Source organism: Herpailurus yagouaroundi, unplaced genomic scaffold, assembly GCF_014898765.1.
Source record: "Herpailurus yagouaroundi ecotype Mexico unplaced genomic scaffold, PumYag 159, whole genome shotgun sequence".
In the NCBI taxonomy this organism is placed as follows: Eukaryota; Metazoa; Chordata; class Mammalia; order Carnivora; family Felidae; genus Herpailurus; species Herpailurus yagouaroundi.
Window position 1 is genome coordinate 9,464,221 of NW_024412400.1, and position 14,642 is coordinate 9,478,862.

Genomic DNA, 14,642 nt, shown 5'->3' on the forward strand with positions numbered 1-14,642 from the left:
CTCTGTATTTATGGGTCTGTTTCTGCTTTTTGTATTTGTTCCTTTTGGTTTTTTTAACATTCCATTTGTAAGTGAGATCATATGGCATTTGTCTTTCTCTCTATAACTTATTTCACTTAGCATAATACCAATAATATGTCCATTTTAGGTAACTTGACAGAAAAGGACTTCTTGTCTTTTAGAGATTCAGACTGAAGTCAACCTGTGTTGTCTGGGATGGGATTTGCTTCAAAATAATTTAAGAGATGAGGGAATTGAGTCAGGAGGAAGATAGATGAGCTCTGTAATGATCATTGTTAAAGTTGGTCTGAATACCTGAAGCCCATTAAATGATTCTGTTTTCACATTTGAGGTTTTTATCACAGTTTTTTTAAAAAAACTGCCGAACGTGTGGGTGACGGCTGTTAATCTTGGAATATCAGAGGACAAGGTAAGGAGTCTATAGATATATTTTCAGGATCATTTCTTTCTTTCTTGTTTTTTATTTTTTTAACCTTTTTATTTTATTTTTGAGACAGAGAGAGACAGAGCATGAGCAGGAGAGGGGCAGAGAGAGAGGGAGACACAGAATCCGAAGCAGGCTCCAGTCTCTGAGCTGTCAGCACAGAGCCCGACGCGGGGCTCGAACTCACAGACCGCGAGATCATGACCTGAGCCGAAGTCGGACGCTCAACCGACTGAGCCACCCAGGCGCCCCTAGGATCATTTCTTTAAAAAGAGGAAGAAGAGGAGTGCATGGTGGGCTTAGCTGGTGGAATATGTGACTTTCGATCTTGGGGTCATGAGTTCAAGCTCCACCTTGGGTGTAGAGATGACCTAAAAATAAAATCTCTCAAAAAAATAATAAAAAGAGGAAGAAGAAATTAGGGAAAAATGGAACACTTAGAAACACTTTTGAAAAGTGTTTCCTCTGAATTATCCCAGGATTTTACCTGAAACCCATGTCACAATGGGCACTATGTGACTAGTAAAACTGTTTACAGTTTTCTTCCAGTAACACAGTGTTTATTTAATTATCCAGGACCCCAAAGAATTTTGACTATTAAAACAAAGGGAGGGATGTCTGGGGGGCTCAGTCGTTTGAGCAGCCGACTTTGGCTCAGGTCATGATCTCGCAGTTTGTGAGTTTGAGCCCCGCTTGGGCTCTCTGCTGTCAGCACAGAGCCTGCTTCGGATCCTCTGTTCCCCTCACTCTCTGCCCCTCCCCCGCTTGTGTTCAATCAAAGTAAATTAAAAAATAAAATAAAATAAATAAAATAAAATAAAATAAAATAAAACAAGGGGAAAACCATGCCTGCTAGTGAAAAAACTAAATTTTCATAGATACATTATCCTGTTTTTCAACTCTCAGTTTTGTGCAATTCCTGTGTTTGTCTATTCCTATGACAGAAACAACTCTCTAGTTATTATCCCTCCATATTTTGCTTTCTGGTCCGAATTAGTACCCCAGGATATTTTTTTCAATTATCTTGGATATTGTTATGTATTTATCCTTCCATATGCACTGTAGGGTACATTGTCATTTCCTTAAAAAAAATGATTTGGCATTTGATTGGTATTATATGAAATCCATGGATTAATCTGGGGATAAATGACATATCACAACAGCACGTCTATCCATCTGGTGAACTTGGCTGACATGTAATCACTATCCCCGGGTCTTAGTGAACTCTAATGAAACATGACAGACCTGCATTAGCTGTGCTTCAGGCGACATCAGGGGGCCTCCAAGTGGCCTCCACGGCAGAGATCCGCAGAGGCCAGAAGCCTGAGTGAGTCATTTGCAGGCCCAGCACAAGGGGTGACAAGAATAATGGGGTGGATTTGGGGAAAATGTAAACCCTCAGATTTAGCGGGGAAAAGGGTGGAACTCCAGGCAGGCAGGCCTGGTGTGGACTCAGGCTGGGTGTGAGCGGACTGAGGAAGCCAAGTGTAAGCAGGCGAGGACGCTGCTGCCGTGTGAGTAGTATCACCCACGCTTTCTGTGTGTGTTTTCTTTTCTTAATTCATCGCGCCTTCTATTATCGTAGTTTCGCCTTTCCTATTATTTTGTAGGCTGGGCTTTTCTTTCTTTACCCAGTCTGAGAGTTTTCTCTTTCCGAAGGAGGATTAAACTCTTTGGCATCTCCTATGACCACTGATTACATATTGGCCTTATTCCTGTCATGTTTTATATTTGGCTTTATTATGTTTTATCATTGCTGCCCTCTATCAATTTGGATGTGCTGCCTTACTCCGATTTCTCTAGCAATAACCCCCAGCATCTACAAAAAAAAAAAAAAAAATGTCTATTTTTCCATCAAAATCATACATTACCCAGGACAAAACCTTCAGACTTACCCTTTTTTCCTAAAGTTTATTTATTTATTTATTTATTTATTTATTTATTTATTTTGAGAGAGACATAGAGGGCATGAGCGGGGGAGGGACAGAGAGAGGAGAGTGAGAGAATCCCAAGCAGGCCCTGGGCTGTCAGCACAGAGCCCGAACGCGGGGCTCAAGCTCACAAAACCGTGAGATCATGACCTGAGCAGAAACCAAGAGTTGGACGCTTAACCAACTGAGCCACCCGGAGAACCCTATCTTCTTCTTCTTTTTTTTTTTTTTTTAAGCATTCTTCAGTTGGCCCGTATAGCCTTGCTGATTCTTTTTTATTTATTTTTTAAATTTATTTTTGAGAGAGAGAGAGAGAGTGCGAGTAGGGAAGGGACAGAGGATCTGAAGCAGGCTCTGGGCTGACAGCCGTGAAGCCAATGTGGGGCTCGAACTCACAAACCGTGAGATCGTGACCTGAGCTGAAGTCGGATGCTCAACCAGCTGAGCCACCCCGGTGTCCCAGACTTACCTTCTTTCTAAGTTTTTTTAAAAATGTATTTTCTCTTTTACTGAACTATAGTTGACCTACAATGTTACATCAGTTTCAGGTGTGCAGCATAAAGATTCAACTTTTCCATACTTTATGCTGTGTTTAGCTCAAGTGTCTGTCACATTACGACACTATTATAGTACCATTGACTCTATTCCCTGTGATGCATCTTTCACCCCACGATTTATTTGTTCGTTCCATAACTGGAAGCCTGTGCCTGCCTCCCCTTCCCCTTCACCCATTTTGCCCAAACCCGCATCACCTCTAGACTTCTTTCTCCAATTTCTTCCCGCTCCAATAGCATTCGAGATTTTGTGGCAACTGTACTTTAATTTCAAGGTATTAATTGTATATACATTTAAATAATTTCTTCATAACCGGTGCATTAAACATTCCCATCATATTATTAAATGTTATCCTGACTTCAAATTACACCAGTTTCAATGTTTACCATTATTTTGTAAATAAACTTATTTTAGAATAGTTTTAGAGTCATAGAAAAATTATGAAGATGGCATAAATGCTTCTCATGCCCCATGCTGAATTTTCTCTTAAAGTTTTTTTTTTTTTTTTTTGAGAGAGAGAGAGAGAGAGAGAGAGAGAGAAAATGAGCGGGGGAGGGGCAGAGAGAGGGAGACACAGAATGTGAAGCAGGCTTCAGGCTCTGAGCTGTCAGCACAGAGCTCAATGTGGGGGCTTGAACTCATGAGCCATGGAATGGTGACCTGAGCTGAAGTTGGATGCTTAACCAAATGAGCCACCCAGGTGCCCCTGAATTTTCTCTTTAAAAACCCTTTATGGCATGTTTGTCACAGATATTAATACATAACTAAGGTCCATGTTTTAATCAGATTTCCTTGGTTTTTATCAAATGTCCAGGATATCATCCAGGATACCATGTTACATTTAATTGTTGTGTCTCCTTATGCTTCTCTTGGCTATGGTGATTTCTCCGATTTTCCTTGTTTTTGATGACCTTGACAGTTTTTTTTTAAACAAGTTTTACTTTTTTTTAATGTTTATTTTTTCTTGAGAAAGAGAGAGAGAGATAGAGTGTGAACAGTATAGAGGCAGAGAGAGAGAATCCTAAGCAGGCTCCGTACCCACAGGATGGAGCCTGATGCGGGGCCCTGAACTCATGACCTGTGAGATCATGACCTGGGCCGAAACCAAGAGTCAGCCGCTTAACGGACTAAGCCACCCAGGCACCCCGACCTTGACAGTTTTGAAGAATACTGGTTAGGTATTTTTAGAATGTGACTCACTTGAATTTGTCTGATATATTTCTCATGATTCGACTGGGGCTATGGGTTGGGGGAGGAAGCCCACAGAGGCGGAGTGCCCTTTTCATGGCTTCATATGAAGGGTACATGCCATCAACATGACTTATCACTCACTGGTGATGTAAGCCTTGATCACCTGCCAGAGGTGGTGTTTACCAGGTTTCCCCACTGTAGAGTGACTCTTTTTTCCCCTTCTCTACTGAACTCTCTGGAAGGAAGTCACTATATTTAGCCCACACTTCCAGAGTGGGGAGTTATGTTTCAACCCGTTGAGAATGGAGATCTACATACTTAAATTGGAATTCCTCTGTGCGAGAGATTTGTCTCTTCCTCCCCATATATTTATTTATTCAATCATTTATTTATGTCACTGTGTATTTATGGATATTTATTTTTCACTTTGGGTTATAATCCAAAGTACTCAATACCACCTTATTTTTTGGTCAAACTGTTTCAGCTTTGACCTGAATATCCTGAAAGGAATTCTACTGGGAATTCCTTTAGATGACCTCCGGGTTGTGTTGACGTAGCGCATTACTGTGGTTTTTGTTTTGTTTTGTTTTTGAACACTTCTTATTTTCTAGCCTTACGAGATGCTCCAGGCACAAAGTCTATTTTATCATTATTGTCTTGTGTGTCATCTTTTAGCCTCTTTATTTGCATCTATGTTTGTTTGTTTTCCTAGAGTACATCCTCAAGGAAGATTGGTGTCTTGTTTCGATAAGAAAACACAAATTTGTTAAAATTTTAAGGGTAAATAGGAAAGAAACAGAAACAGGTGGTGAGGCCTTCAACCCACTGAGGTGGGGAGGAAAAGAATCCATAAAATGTGTTCCATCCAGCAAACTTCGGAAATGGAGGGGGAAGGAGGAAACAAGGACCTCGTCAAGTTTCCTCAAGTTGGGTGTCATCTCTCCCGTTTGGCACTGGGATGTGCGAGCCTGGAGGTTGCTCTACGTGAGGCTTGAGGATGGAAGCAGACTCCAGCCTGAGTTCTTTTCAGGAGGAAGATCCACCCTTTCTGCAGCTTGTCCAAGACGGTGAGACATGGGAGCTCCCTCGCTCTGCCCTTGCCTGTGTGTTCTTCTCGGCAATAATGTCGTCCCATGTGCGATGGGGTGGCCTGTGTCCCATCCCATGGGATGACTCAAGGAAAATGAAAGCCACGAGCACTTCATTCCTGTTTTTGAGAGTCCTTCTTTGTCACCTCAGCTCACAAATAGGCTTAGTGCCTTTTTTAAAGAGCCCTGTGCTGCTGTGTCATCAATATAATTGGTCCTTGTGGGGTGGGCTCAGGAGGAAGAGAACAAACTGTTTTGCCCACCATAGTCCCTTAGCTAACTGGGCTTCATCTGTGCCAAGGTCTTTTATCCTACATGGGGGTTGTTTCTTACTGGCTTATTTAATCCTAAAGTCTAGTCGGAGAAACATGAGCCTATTCATATTGGGTCAACTACTTTATATTGCTAAATGTGGTAAATTTAGTAACACCAGGGGGAAAATGTTCTACTTGCTGAGGCTGAGCAGTGCAAGATTGTTACTTTTGTTTCCTTTCCAGAGCCCTTGCAGGGCAGAAACACTGATCCTGCCTCTTCTCACCTTATCTCCCAGTGTGACGCAATCATAGAGTGTCTAAAGAAGTTTCCAAGAGGTTCTTTGTTTTGCTTTGACAGTTTCCAACATAACCTGTGCTAAGCACAAACACTGACCAGTATGCATCAGAGTCACGGCAGGATAAGCGTCCTAGTTGGGGTTCCCCCCCCCTCCACCACCACCAAAAAGCCCCAGAGAATTCAAGCAATATATTTGGTGATCCCAAGAGACATGGGCAAGAGAGCAGAGAAGTGAGACAGGGAAAGAAAGATGGCCAATGAAGGCTGTTTTATCAAGGAAGGATGACTGGAGCTTCATCACATGGAGGAAGCCTGGGAGCCCGCATAAAATGTGCGTTGTCCTAAGGTGCTAGGGATCAGAGACTTCTGGGACCAGGTCCCCCAGAGCTTCCAGGCCACTGTACTGAGGAGGGCAGCCTTCAGTGGTCAGAAGAGGCAGTCTGCAAAGGACGTGCAGGTGCTGGCTGTTGGACACTGGCTGCACTAACTGGTGAGGCCACAGGACATTTGGGCGGAGTACCAAGTGTGTCCCTCACATTACGTTTTCTCAATTAAGTTAATTCAGATGTCATAACACAGTGCAATGGTGATGCCTGTTCCTTGCCTGATGGTGAGCATCTTTCCTCGCTAACAGACCCCCAGTCTCTATAGTCACATGACTCGGCTGAGCCAATGGTATGACCTCATGCTTCCTGGTGAAGCCCAAAGGGAGCTTCACATAAGCTTATAATTTGAACTGATAAAGCAATTTTTTTCTTTATAAGTTTCAAAAGGACACAAAATAAATGAAATGAAAAAACACATTTTGTGTATGTGCCCATTTGTCAGACCCCTTGTGGCAGAAAACGCTAGCTGAGCACCAAAATCTATTCTCCCCTTCTTCCTGGTTGCCCAGCTAGACTACATTTCCCAGCCTCCCCGCAGTGTCGGTGGCATGTAACTAAGACCCGTAGCCAGTGAAATTTGAGTGGTGGTGATACATGTGTTCCTGCCAGGCCTGGCTCATGGGACCTCCCCTAAAGGCACCTCCATGCTCTTTCCCCGAGCCCTTCACTGAGTTGTTGGTCATGCCCAGGAGGACCCAAGATGGCAGAGCCACAGTTGGCCCATTCAGTCCACACTCAGTCCTTTATGTGGAACAGAGCTCCTCTACCAATCTGGAATTACTCTAGATTGTTACGTGAGCAAAAGACAAACCATTGTGTTGGACCATTACATTTTACGTTTACTTATTACATCAGTTTAGCCCACTCTAATACACTCCCTGATGTCCCCCCCTTGGACCTCCATGGGCCCTGGAGGAAGAATCCATGCTCAGTGGAAAATAAAGCAAAAACATGAACATACACCACTAGGAAACAGGCAGCGAGGAGAATATTGGCCACACATAAAACATTATGCACCAGAAACTCTTCAAGGCATATGAATTTGAAAAGATGTAGATGGGAGTAAGTAAAGAATTAAAATAGCAGAGGTAGTTTTCTATCAGGATAAACAGAGAGGGAGACTCTTTAGTTTGGAAAGAGAATAGATGAGCTCAAAGTCCATGCAAGCCTGAGGGTTAGCTGGTTGGAGTCAACAGAGTCAACCAATGAAGTGTGGAATCATAGGACTTGGAGATAAGAAGTCATTTTGTGACAATATTAACTGATATGAACAAATATACCATAATCAGAAAGTAATATAGGACATTCATTAACTTGAGAATAATACTGTAGATCTTTTTAAAAAAATTTTAATGTTTATTTATTTTTGAGAGAGAGAGAGAGAAAGAGAGAGAATGAGAGAAAGAGAGAAAGAGAGAGAGAGAGAGAGAGAGACTGTGGGTGGGGGAGAGGCAGAGAGAGAGGGAGAGAGAATTCCAAGCAGGGTCCAGGCTCTGAGGTGTCAACACAGAGCCCAATGCGGGGCTCTAAATCACGGACGGAAAGATTATGACCTGAGCCAAAGTCAGACACCCAACTGAATGAGCCACCCACGTGGCCCAATACTGTAGATCCTGAAAACAAATAGGATCTAGTAGGGTTTTGATAGACGGTTGCTTCACAATGGGTTGCGGAAGAGAAGTTAAGGATAGTCAGAACATATTCTCAAGATCTTTTAACACTGATATAAAAACCGAAAATGGCTACATTCTCCACCCCACAACAAAGCAATAAAATGAGAACCCTTGAGTGCATTCAGGGTCAGATGGTTCTTTGGTTAGATTCTGAAAGATTGATCATCCGACAAATAATTACTGAGCAATTACTATGTTCTAGACATTGTGCTGAGATTACATGTTGGAATAAAACTACCTTAGGACTCAAGAGAGAGAAGGCAGAAAATAAACAATAATGAGGACATTTTATAATATATTAAAATGTGCTACATAAGAAAAAGTAGAGGAGGGCCAGGGGAATTGGGGTGCCTGAGGGAAAGACGTAGCAATATTGAAGGAGATGGTCCCAGGAGGCGTCGCTGGGAAGATGAAGGGAAGGGCCGTGTGGAGGAAGGGAATTCTGGGCAAAGGGAACAGTGATGAGTTGAGAATGTCCTTGGATGTTCAAGCAATGGCGAGGAGATTCATTGTGTCCGGGCAGTGAAATGACTGAGTTGGAAAGAAGAGAAAAATGAGGTGGACCCTTATTTTCTGGGGGAAGTCAGCACTTTTAAGAGAGGAGGACCATGAAATGAGTCACATTTTACAGGGACATTGGCTCTTGTGCTGACATCGGACTGTGGGGAAGGGAGAGGAAGAAGGCAGCAAGCAAGGAGTTAGGAGGGATCCAGGGGAGATGGCGGTGGTTTGGAGTAGGTTGGAAGCAAGGAAGGTGGTGAGAAGTAGTTTCTGGATTCTATTTTGAAGGTAGAACCGACACACTTCCTGATAGGTTGGGAACAAAGAGAAGTTAAAAATGATCACTCTGGTTTGTGGTCGGAGCAACCGAAATCTCTTAAGACTGGAAAAGTAGCACCTGGGGCAGGACCAGTAGTTCAGGTTAGTACATCACAAGGACGCTTGTTAGACATCCAGAGGGCAATGCCAACTAGGAAGTTTGTCTACATGAGTGTGGGGTTCAGGAGGGAGAGTCAGAGCTGGAAGTGTGAAGTTGGGAGCTATCCATGCATAGGTGGTGTTTAGAGCCTCGGAACTGACACCAGATGCAATACGGAAGTTAGTGGTATTAATCCATTTTTTGTTCTTACTTCCAAGGACCCCATGATCAACTGGTCGGTGTGATACACATAAGGCTACATGTCTAGATCCTCGGAGTCCTTTCCCATCCCAATCCTAACCAACACTGAGGATGATTCTCCTTTACTTTGTAGGAGGATGAAAACAAAGTGTTCAGTCAGTCATATGGGGCTAGAAGCCTGGACTGATTCTGATTTTGTCAATAGCGTATGACGTTGGGTAAGTTAATTAACTTCTCTGAGGCTCCATTTTCTGATTTCATTTTTTTAAAGTTTATTTATCTATTTTGAGAGACAAAGAAAGCACGAGTAGGGGAGGGACAGAGAGAGACGAAGAGAGAGAGAATTCCAAGCAGTCTCTGTGCTGTCAGCGCAGAGCCTGATGCGGGGCTCGAATCCACAAACCATGAGATCATGACCTGAGCTGAAGTTGGATGCTTAACTGACTGAGCCACCCAGGTGCCTCTCTCATCTCATTGTTTTTTGGGAGTTTTTTTGCTTGCTTTGTAAATTTATTTTAGAGGAAAAGAATGTGAGTGTGGCAGAGGGGCAGAGGAAGAGAGAGAGAGAGAGAATCTTAAGCAGGCTCTGCACTCAGCGCAGAGCCTTTATTGGAGCTGAATCCCACAATCCTGAGGTTATGACTTGAGCTGAAATCAAGAGTCAGATGCTCAACCAACTGAGCCACCAGGTGCCCCTCATTCCTTTTCTAAAAAGTTTATTTATTTATTTATTTATTTAATATTAAATATATTTTATTGTCAAGCTGCTTTCCATAAAACAGCCAGTGCTCATCCCAACAGGGGCCCTCCTCAATGCCCATCACGCACTTTCCCCTCCCCCCCACCCCCATCAACCCTCAGTTTGTTCTCAGTATTTAAGAGTCTCTTATGGTTTCCCTCCTTCCCTCTCTGTAACTTCCCCCCCCTTCCCCTCCTCTCTGGTCCTCTGTTAAGTTTCTCAGGATCCACATATAAGTGAAAACATATGGTATCTGTCTTTCTCTGTATGACTTATTTCACTTAGCATAACACTCTCCAGTTCCATCCACATTGCTACAAAAGGCCATATTTCATTCTTTCTCATTGTCAAGTAGTATTCCATTGTATATATAAACCACATCTTTATCCATTTGTCAGTTGATGGACATTTAGGTTCTTTCCATAATTTGGCTATTGTTGAAAGTGCTGCCATAAACATTGGGGTACAAGTGCCTCTATGCATGAGCACTCCTGTATCCCTTGGGTAAATTCCTAGCAGTGCTATTTCTGGGTCATAGGGTAGATATATCTTTAATAAAAAAAAAAAGTTTATTTATTTATTTTGAGAGAGAGAGAGAGTGAGCAGGGTAAGGGGCCAAGAGAGAGAATCCCAAGCAGGCTCTGCACTGTCAGCACAGAGCCCAACTTGGGGCTCGATCCCAGGAACCATGAGATAATGACTTGAGGGAAAAATAAAAAATTGGACAATTAATCAACTGAGCCACCCAGGTGGCTCAGTCCTAAACTGCAGATGATAATGGCTATCACAAAGAGTTGCTGTGAAAAATCAATGAATTGATGCAATTCAAGTACTTAGTACAGGGCTTGGTGCACATATGTACTTAATAAATGTTAGATTAAAACACCGAGCTAAGACATTCAGTGAATGGGGATATAACGATTGGACTTTTGCTCTTGTTGTGGAATGGTGGCAGGTTCAAGTTCTTTTCTTGGAGGATGTGTGTGTGGGAGGTGAGTAGGTGACTAGGTGAGGGGTCCCTGATCATTTGGGGTGCTCTCAGGCTGAGCTGATGCTTTATAGTTTCCCACATATTTATCAAATGAGTGGAAAACACCCTCCCTTCTTTTTTTCACATAGCAACTGAAATAGTTACTAGAAATGATTGCTTTTAATTAACCTTCAGTTTTGTGACCCTTTGCTACATGCTCCCAGTTGAATTTTGGGAACCCACTTACATCACAGTGGGATTGTGCTGTGTTCCTCAAGTGTTACTGGTAACAGTGGTGGTGGTAGAGGTTGAGGCTGTGGGTGAGCCCCCCAGCTGGCCCCGAAATGGTCTAGGTTTCCTCCACCTGGCACGGGCCCGTGGTCTGGCTCTTTCCTGAAACCCCACCACGGTGCCAGTTACTGAACGTCTTTCTCACTTCTGTGTCCTCGTCTGATGCTGCCCCCCGCCCTTTGCAAGATTGGTTCCTATTCCTCCTCTGAGTCACCTCCTTAGATAGATCCTCCCTGACCGATCAATCTATCATAAATCCTCCTATCATTCTACTTCTCGTGCCTTTTCTTCTAACCTGCGTCACAAACTAATTGAATGTGCAGGTGTATCATGTTATCTGACTCTTCTGGACCGGAAGGTCTGTAGGGCCAAGACTTTAACTTTTTTGTTCACTATCCAATACCTGGGGCACGCACATGCACGCGTGCACACACACACAACACACAATGTTGAAAATACCCACCCTCAAGTTCTTCTCTAAAACTGCTTTTGAGGAGAACCCAAGCCAACAAAGCTAGCATTTTAATTATTTTGTCAGGTCATTTTCTGTATTTCCATCTTGGGTCCCCGGCTGTATTTTGGGTTTCTAAAGGGCAGGCATCAGATATTCTTTTTTGTATTTTCCCACAGCTACTTATTCAGGGCCTGGCAAATATCAGCGTAGATACGTTGATTTTGATTTGATTTGACAGAAGAAAAGAATACAGTGGCTTTTTGCACCCCAAGGGAGGCCAGAATCACTTCTGGTGTAGAGACCTCTGCCTAATGCTGGATAAGGCTGGGACCTGCCAGGGCAATTAGTATTTTCTCTTCCGTATACTCATCCAGCCTCTCTCCCAGGTCCCTGTACCCTTGACTTCCAGAAGCAGCAGGTCACAAGCTGCTGAAGTAGCACAGGGCCCACAGCTGGGGGCTCAGTCAAGGGGCCCTGCCTGCCACCTGCTCCCTCCAGGCTGGAAGTGACAGAGGGAAACCAGCCCGGCCTCCTCAGGGGTGGGATGCCCATGTCTGTCATCTGGTGCTGGAAACAGGATGTCAGGACCCTATGCCCACAAGGCCAGAGTCAGGGACTCAAAATGAATGAACGGATGACTTTAAAATTTGGCACCCCGCTTGACTGAATCTCATGGATATAGAGAGTGACAGGCAGCTGGTAAAGGTGCAAAGAGCGTTGGACATATTCGGCAGGCAAGGGTTGTAGTTATGGGTCTACCACTAATTTGATGCTCCTCTGGTCATGTACCACTTTTCTGCCCACAGTTTCCTGAAAATGAGAAGGTTGGACCAGATGATCTCAAAGATTCCCCAGCTCTAGTGTTCTTAAGTTACAGAACTGGAAGGAACCTGATCCATCATTTATACTTCAAATAGTCTTTTTTTTTTTTTCCTTAAAAAAACCTCACTGTTGGTAACAGCCCTATGTCTACTCTAAACCCGCAAGGAGACAGTGCCAGTACATTTGCTCTTACATATTCCCAGGCAGCTTTGTTTATCGATGTACCAACCTGACAGATACGTGGTCATTTCTTTTGTAACTGAAATTTTTATTGCGATCATTGTAGAATCACATTTAGTCGTAAGAAATAATACACTTCACCCAGTTTCCCCAATGATCACGTTTTGGAAAACCTTAATATGTTATTACAACTAGGATATTGACATGGATATAATCCACCTACCTTATTCAGATTTCCCCAGTTTTACTTGTACTTATTTAAGCGCGTATAAGTTCTACATAAATTGGATCACCGGTTCTAAAACCACAAAGAAGGATCTCTTGTGTTGCCCTTCTACATACCTTGCCTTCCTCCTGGCCCACCTCATCCCCTATTTGGTTTCTCAAAAATCTTTTTATTTGGAAATATTTCAAATGTGCAGAAGTGCTTTAGTACACTCTGTACCCAGATTCACCGATTGTTAATATTTTCCCCCATTTACTCTACCATTTTTCCTATCAACGTGTTTTTTTCTGAATCACTTGAAGGTTGAATTGCACACATCATGTCTGCACAACACTTCAGTGTGTATTTCTTTTCATTTTTTTGATGTTTGTTTATTTTTGAAGGAGAGAGAGACAGAGTGTGAGCATGGGAGGGGGACAGAGAGAGAAGGAGACACAGAATCCAAAGCGGATCCAGGCTCTGAGCTGTCAGCACAGAGCCAGACGCGGGGCTCGAACCGGTAAACCACGGAATCATGACCTGAGCCGAAGTCAGAGGCCCACCCGACTGAGCCACCCAGGTGCCCCCTCAGTGTGTATTTCTAAGAAGAGGGATATTCTTCTGCAGGACCATAGGACAAATTATCAACAGCAGCAAATTTAACATTGATCCAATACTTTAATCTATCAGGATTCCAACTTCGTCCATTGAAATATCCTTTATAGCGTTTCCTTTCCTTACACATTACATTAAGGATCACATTAAGCTGTCACGACTTTTTAGCAACCTTAAATCTGGAACATTTCCAAGCCTTCTTTTGTCTTTTACAATGTTGACATGTTTGAAGAATACAGCCCCTACCCGCCCCTTTTTAATAGATGTTCCTCATTTGGGGTTGGTCTAAGGTGTCATCATCAGATTCAGGTTGTTGGTTCTCCCTGGAATACCGCACAGGTGATGTGTTCTGAGGACATGATCTCCGTCTGCTCTCATTGGTGATGTTAATTTTGACCACCTGGTGAAGGAAGATGTTGTCCACCTGCTCCTTTGTGAATAGTTCCCCCTTGCTGTTATAAGCCTCAACCATCTATATGGAGAGACATGTTAAGCCAAGGAAATATCTGTTCCCCAGTAAAATCCGCTCTACCGTTAGCATCCATTGATGATTCTTGCCTGAACCAGTCTTCACCGCACCCTTCAAATCCTCTACGAGTATCTGAAACCAGGTTTTCTATGCTCCAGCTTCCTTGCGTCTTTGGTTCTGGTCAGAATCCTCTCCGTGTCTTCCCAATGTCCTCTACGACCTTTGGGCAAAGAGTGGGCCGAATTAGTAGACTCAGCGGTCTCAACTGGAAATGAGCTAATGTGGGTTGTTCCGCGTTAAACTGTCCACCAGCGATTTGCATAGTACAGTGGCTTGTGAACACTTCCTGTATCCTTTTCGGATTCCGAACGCCACCCCCGCCGCCCCCCTGCTTCGGTGGCATTTTGTTGAGACTGCCATCAACAACTCCCGTGCCCCTGTCCCCTGGCTCTGCCCTCCCCCTGTTGAAGCCTCAGGGTTGCTTCCCTAGGAGACTGCCCGACCTGCAGGAACGCCACGCCTGGACTTCCATTGCTTTGGCGGCAAACTGCACGCGCGAGTCCCGTGCTCCCCTTAGATTGACCCTAGACCGACAATAAGCGCGCAAGTGATAGAAAAAGCGCGCGGGGAACGGTAGGATAGCTTTTCCCCACCCAGGTATTCCGCTGGGTACCTCTCCGAGCCCAGCCGCAAAGGGCAAGGCGCAGGGCAGGCCTAGGGCCGCGGCCGCAGGGCAAAGGGGCGCGGCTGGCGGCAGCCGGAGCGCGATCCCCCGGGCGAGCATCCTGGAGGGCGGCCCGCAGGTGGCGGCGCGGGCCGGCGGGCGGGGCGGTGGAAGGGGAGGGCTCGGCGCGCGTCCGGCGGTGACGGCAGCGCGGAGGGGAGGTGCGAACCGCCCGCTCGGGAGCCATGGCGAGAGGCCGCGCCGCGGCGCCCGCATCAGTGCCCGCGTCTGC

At 44.4% G+C, this 14,642-nt stretch overlaps 1 long non-coding RNA gene across 1 annotated transcript; it reads left to right on the forward strand.

Annotated features, from left to right (window-relative positions):
* The first annotated feature begins 372 nt into the window (after nucleotides 1-372).
* On the forward strand, nucleotides 373-5,326 carry LOC121033306 (uncharacterized). Its single transcript, XR_005791816.1, has 2 exons — nucleotides 373-430; nucleotides 4,835-5,326. It is a non-coding gene; the product is annotated as an uncharacterized LOC121033306 (long non-coding RNA).
* The last annotated feature ends 9,316 nt before the right edge of the window (nucleotides 5,327-14,642 follow it).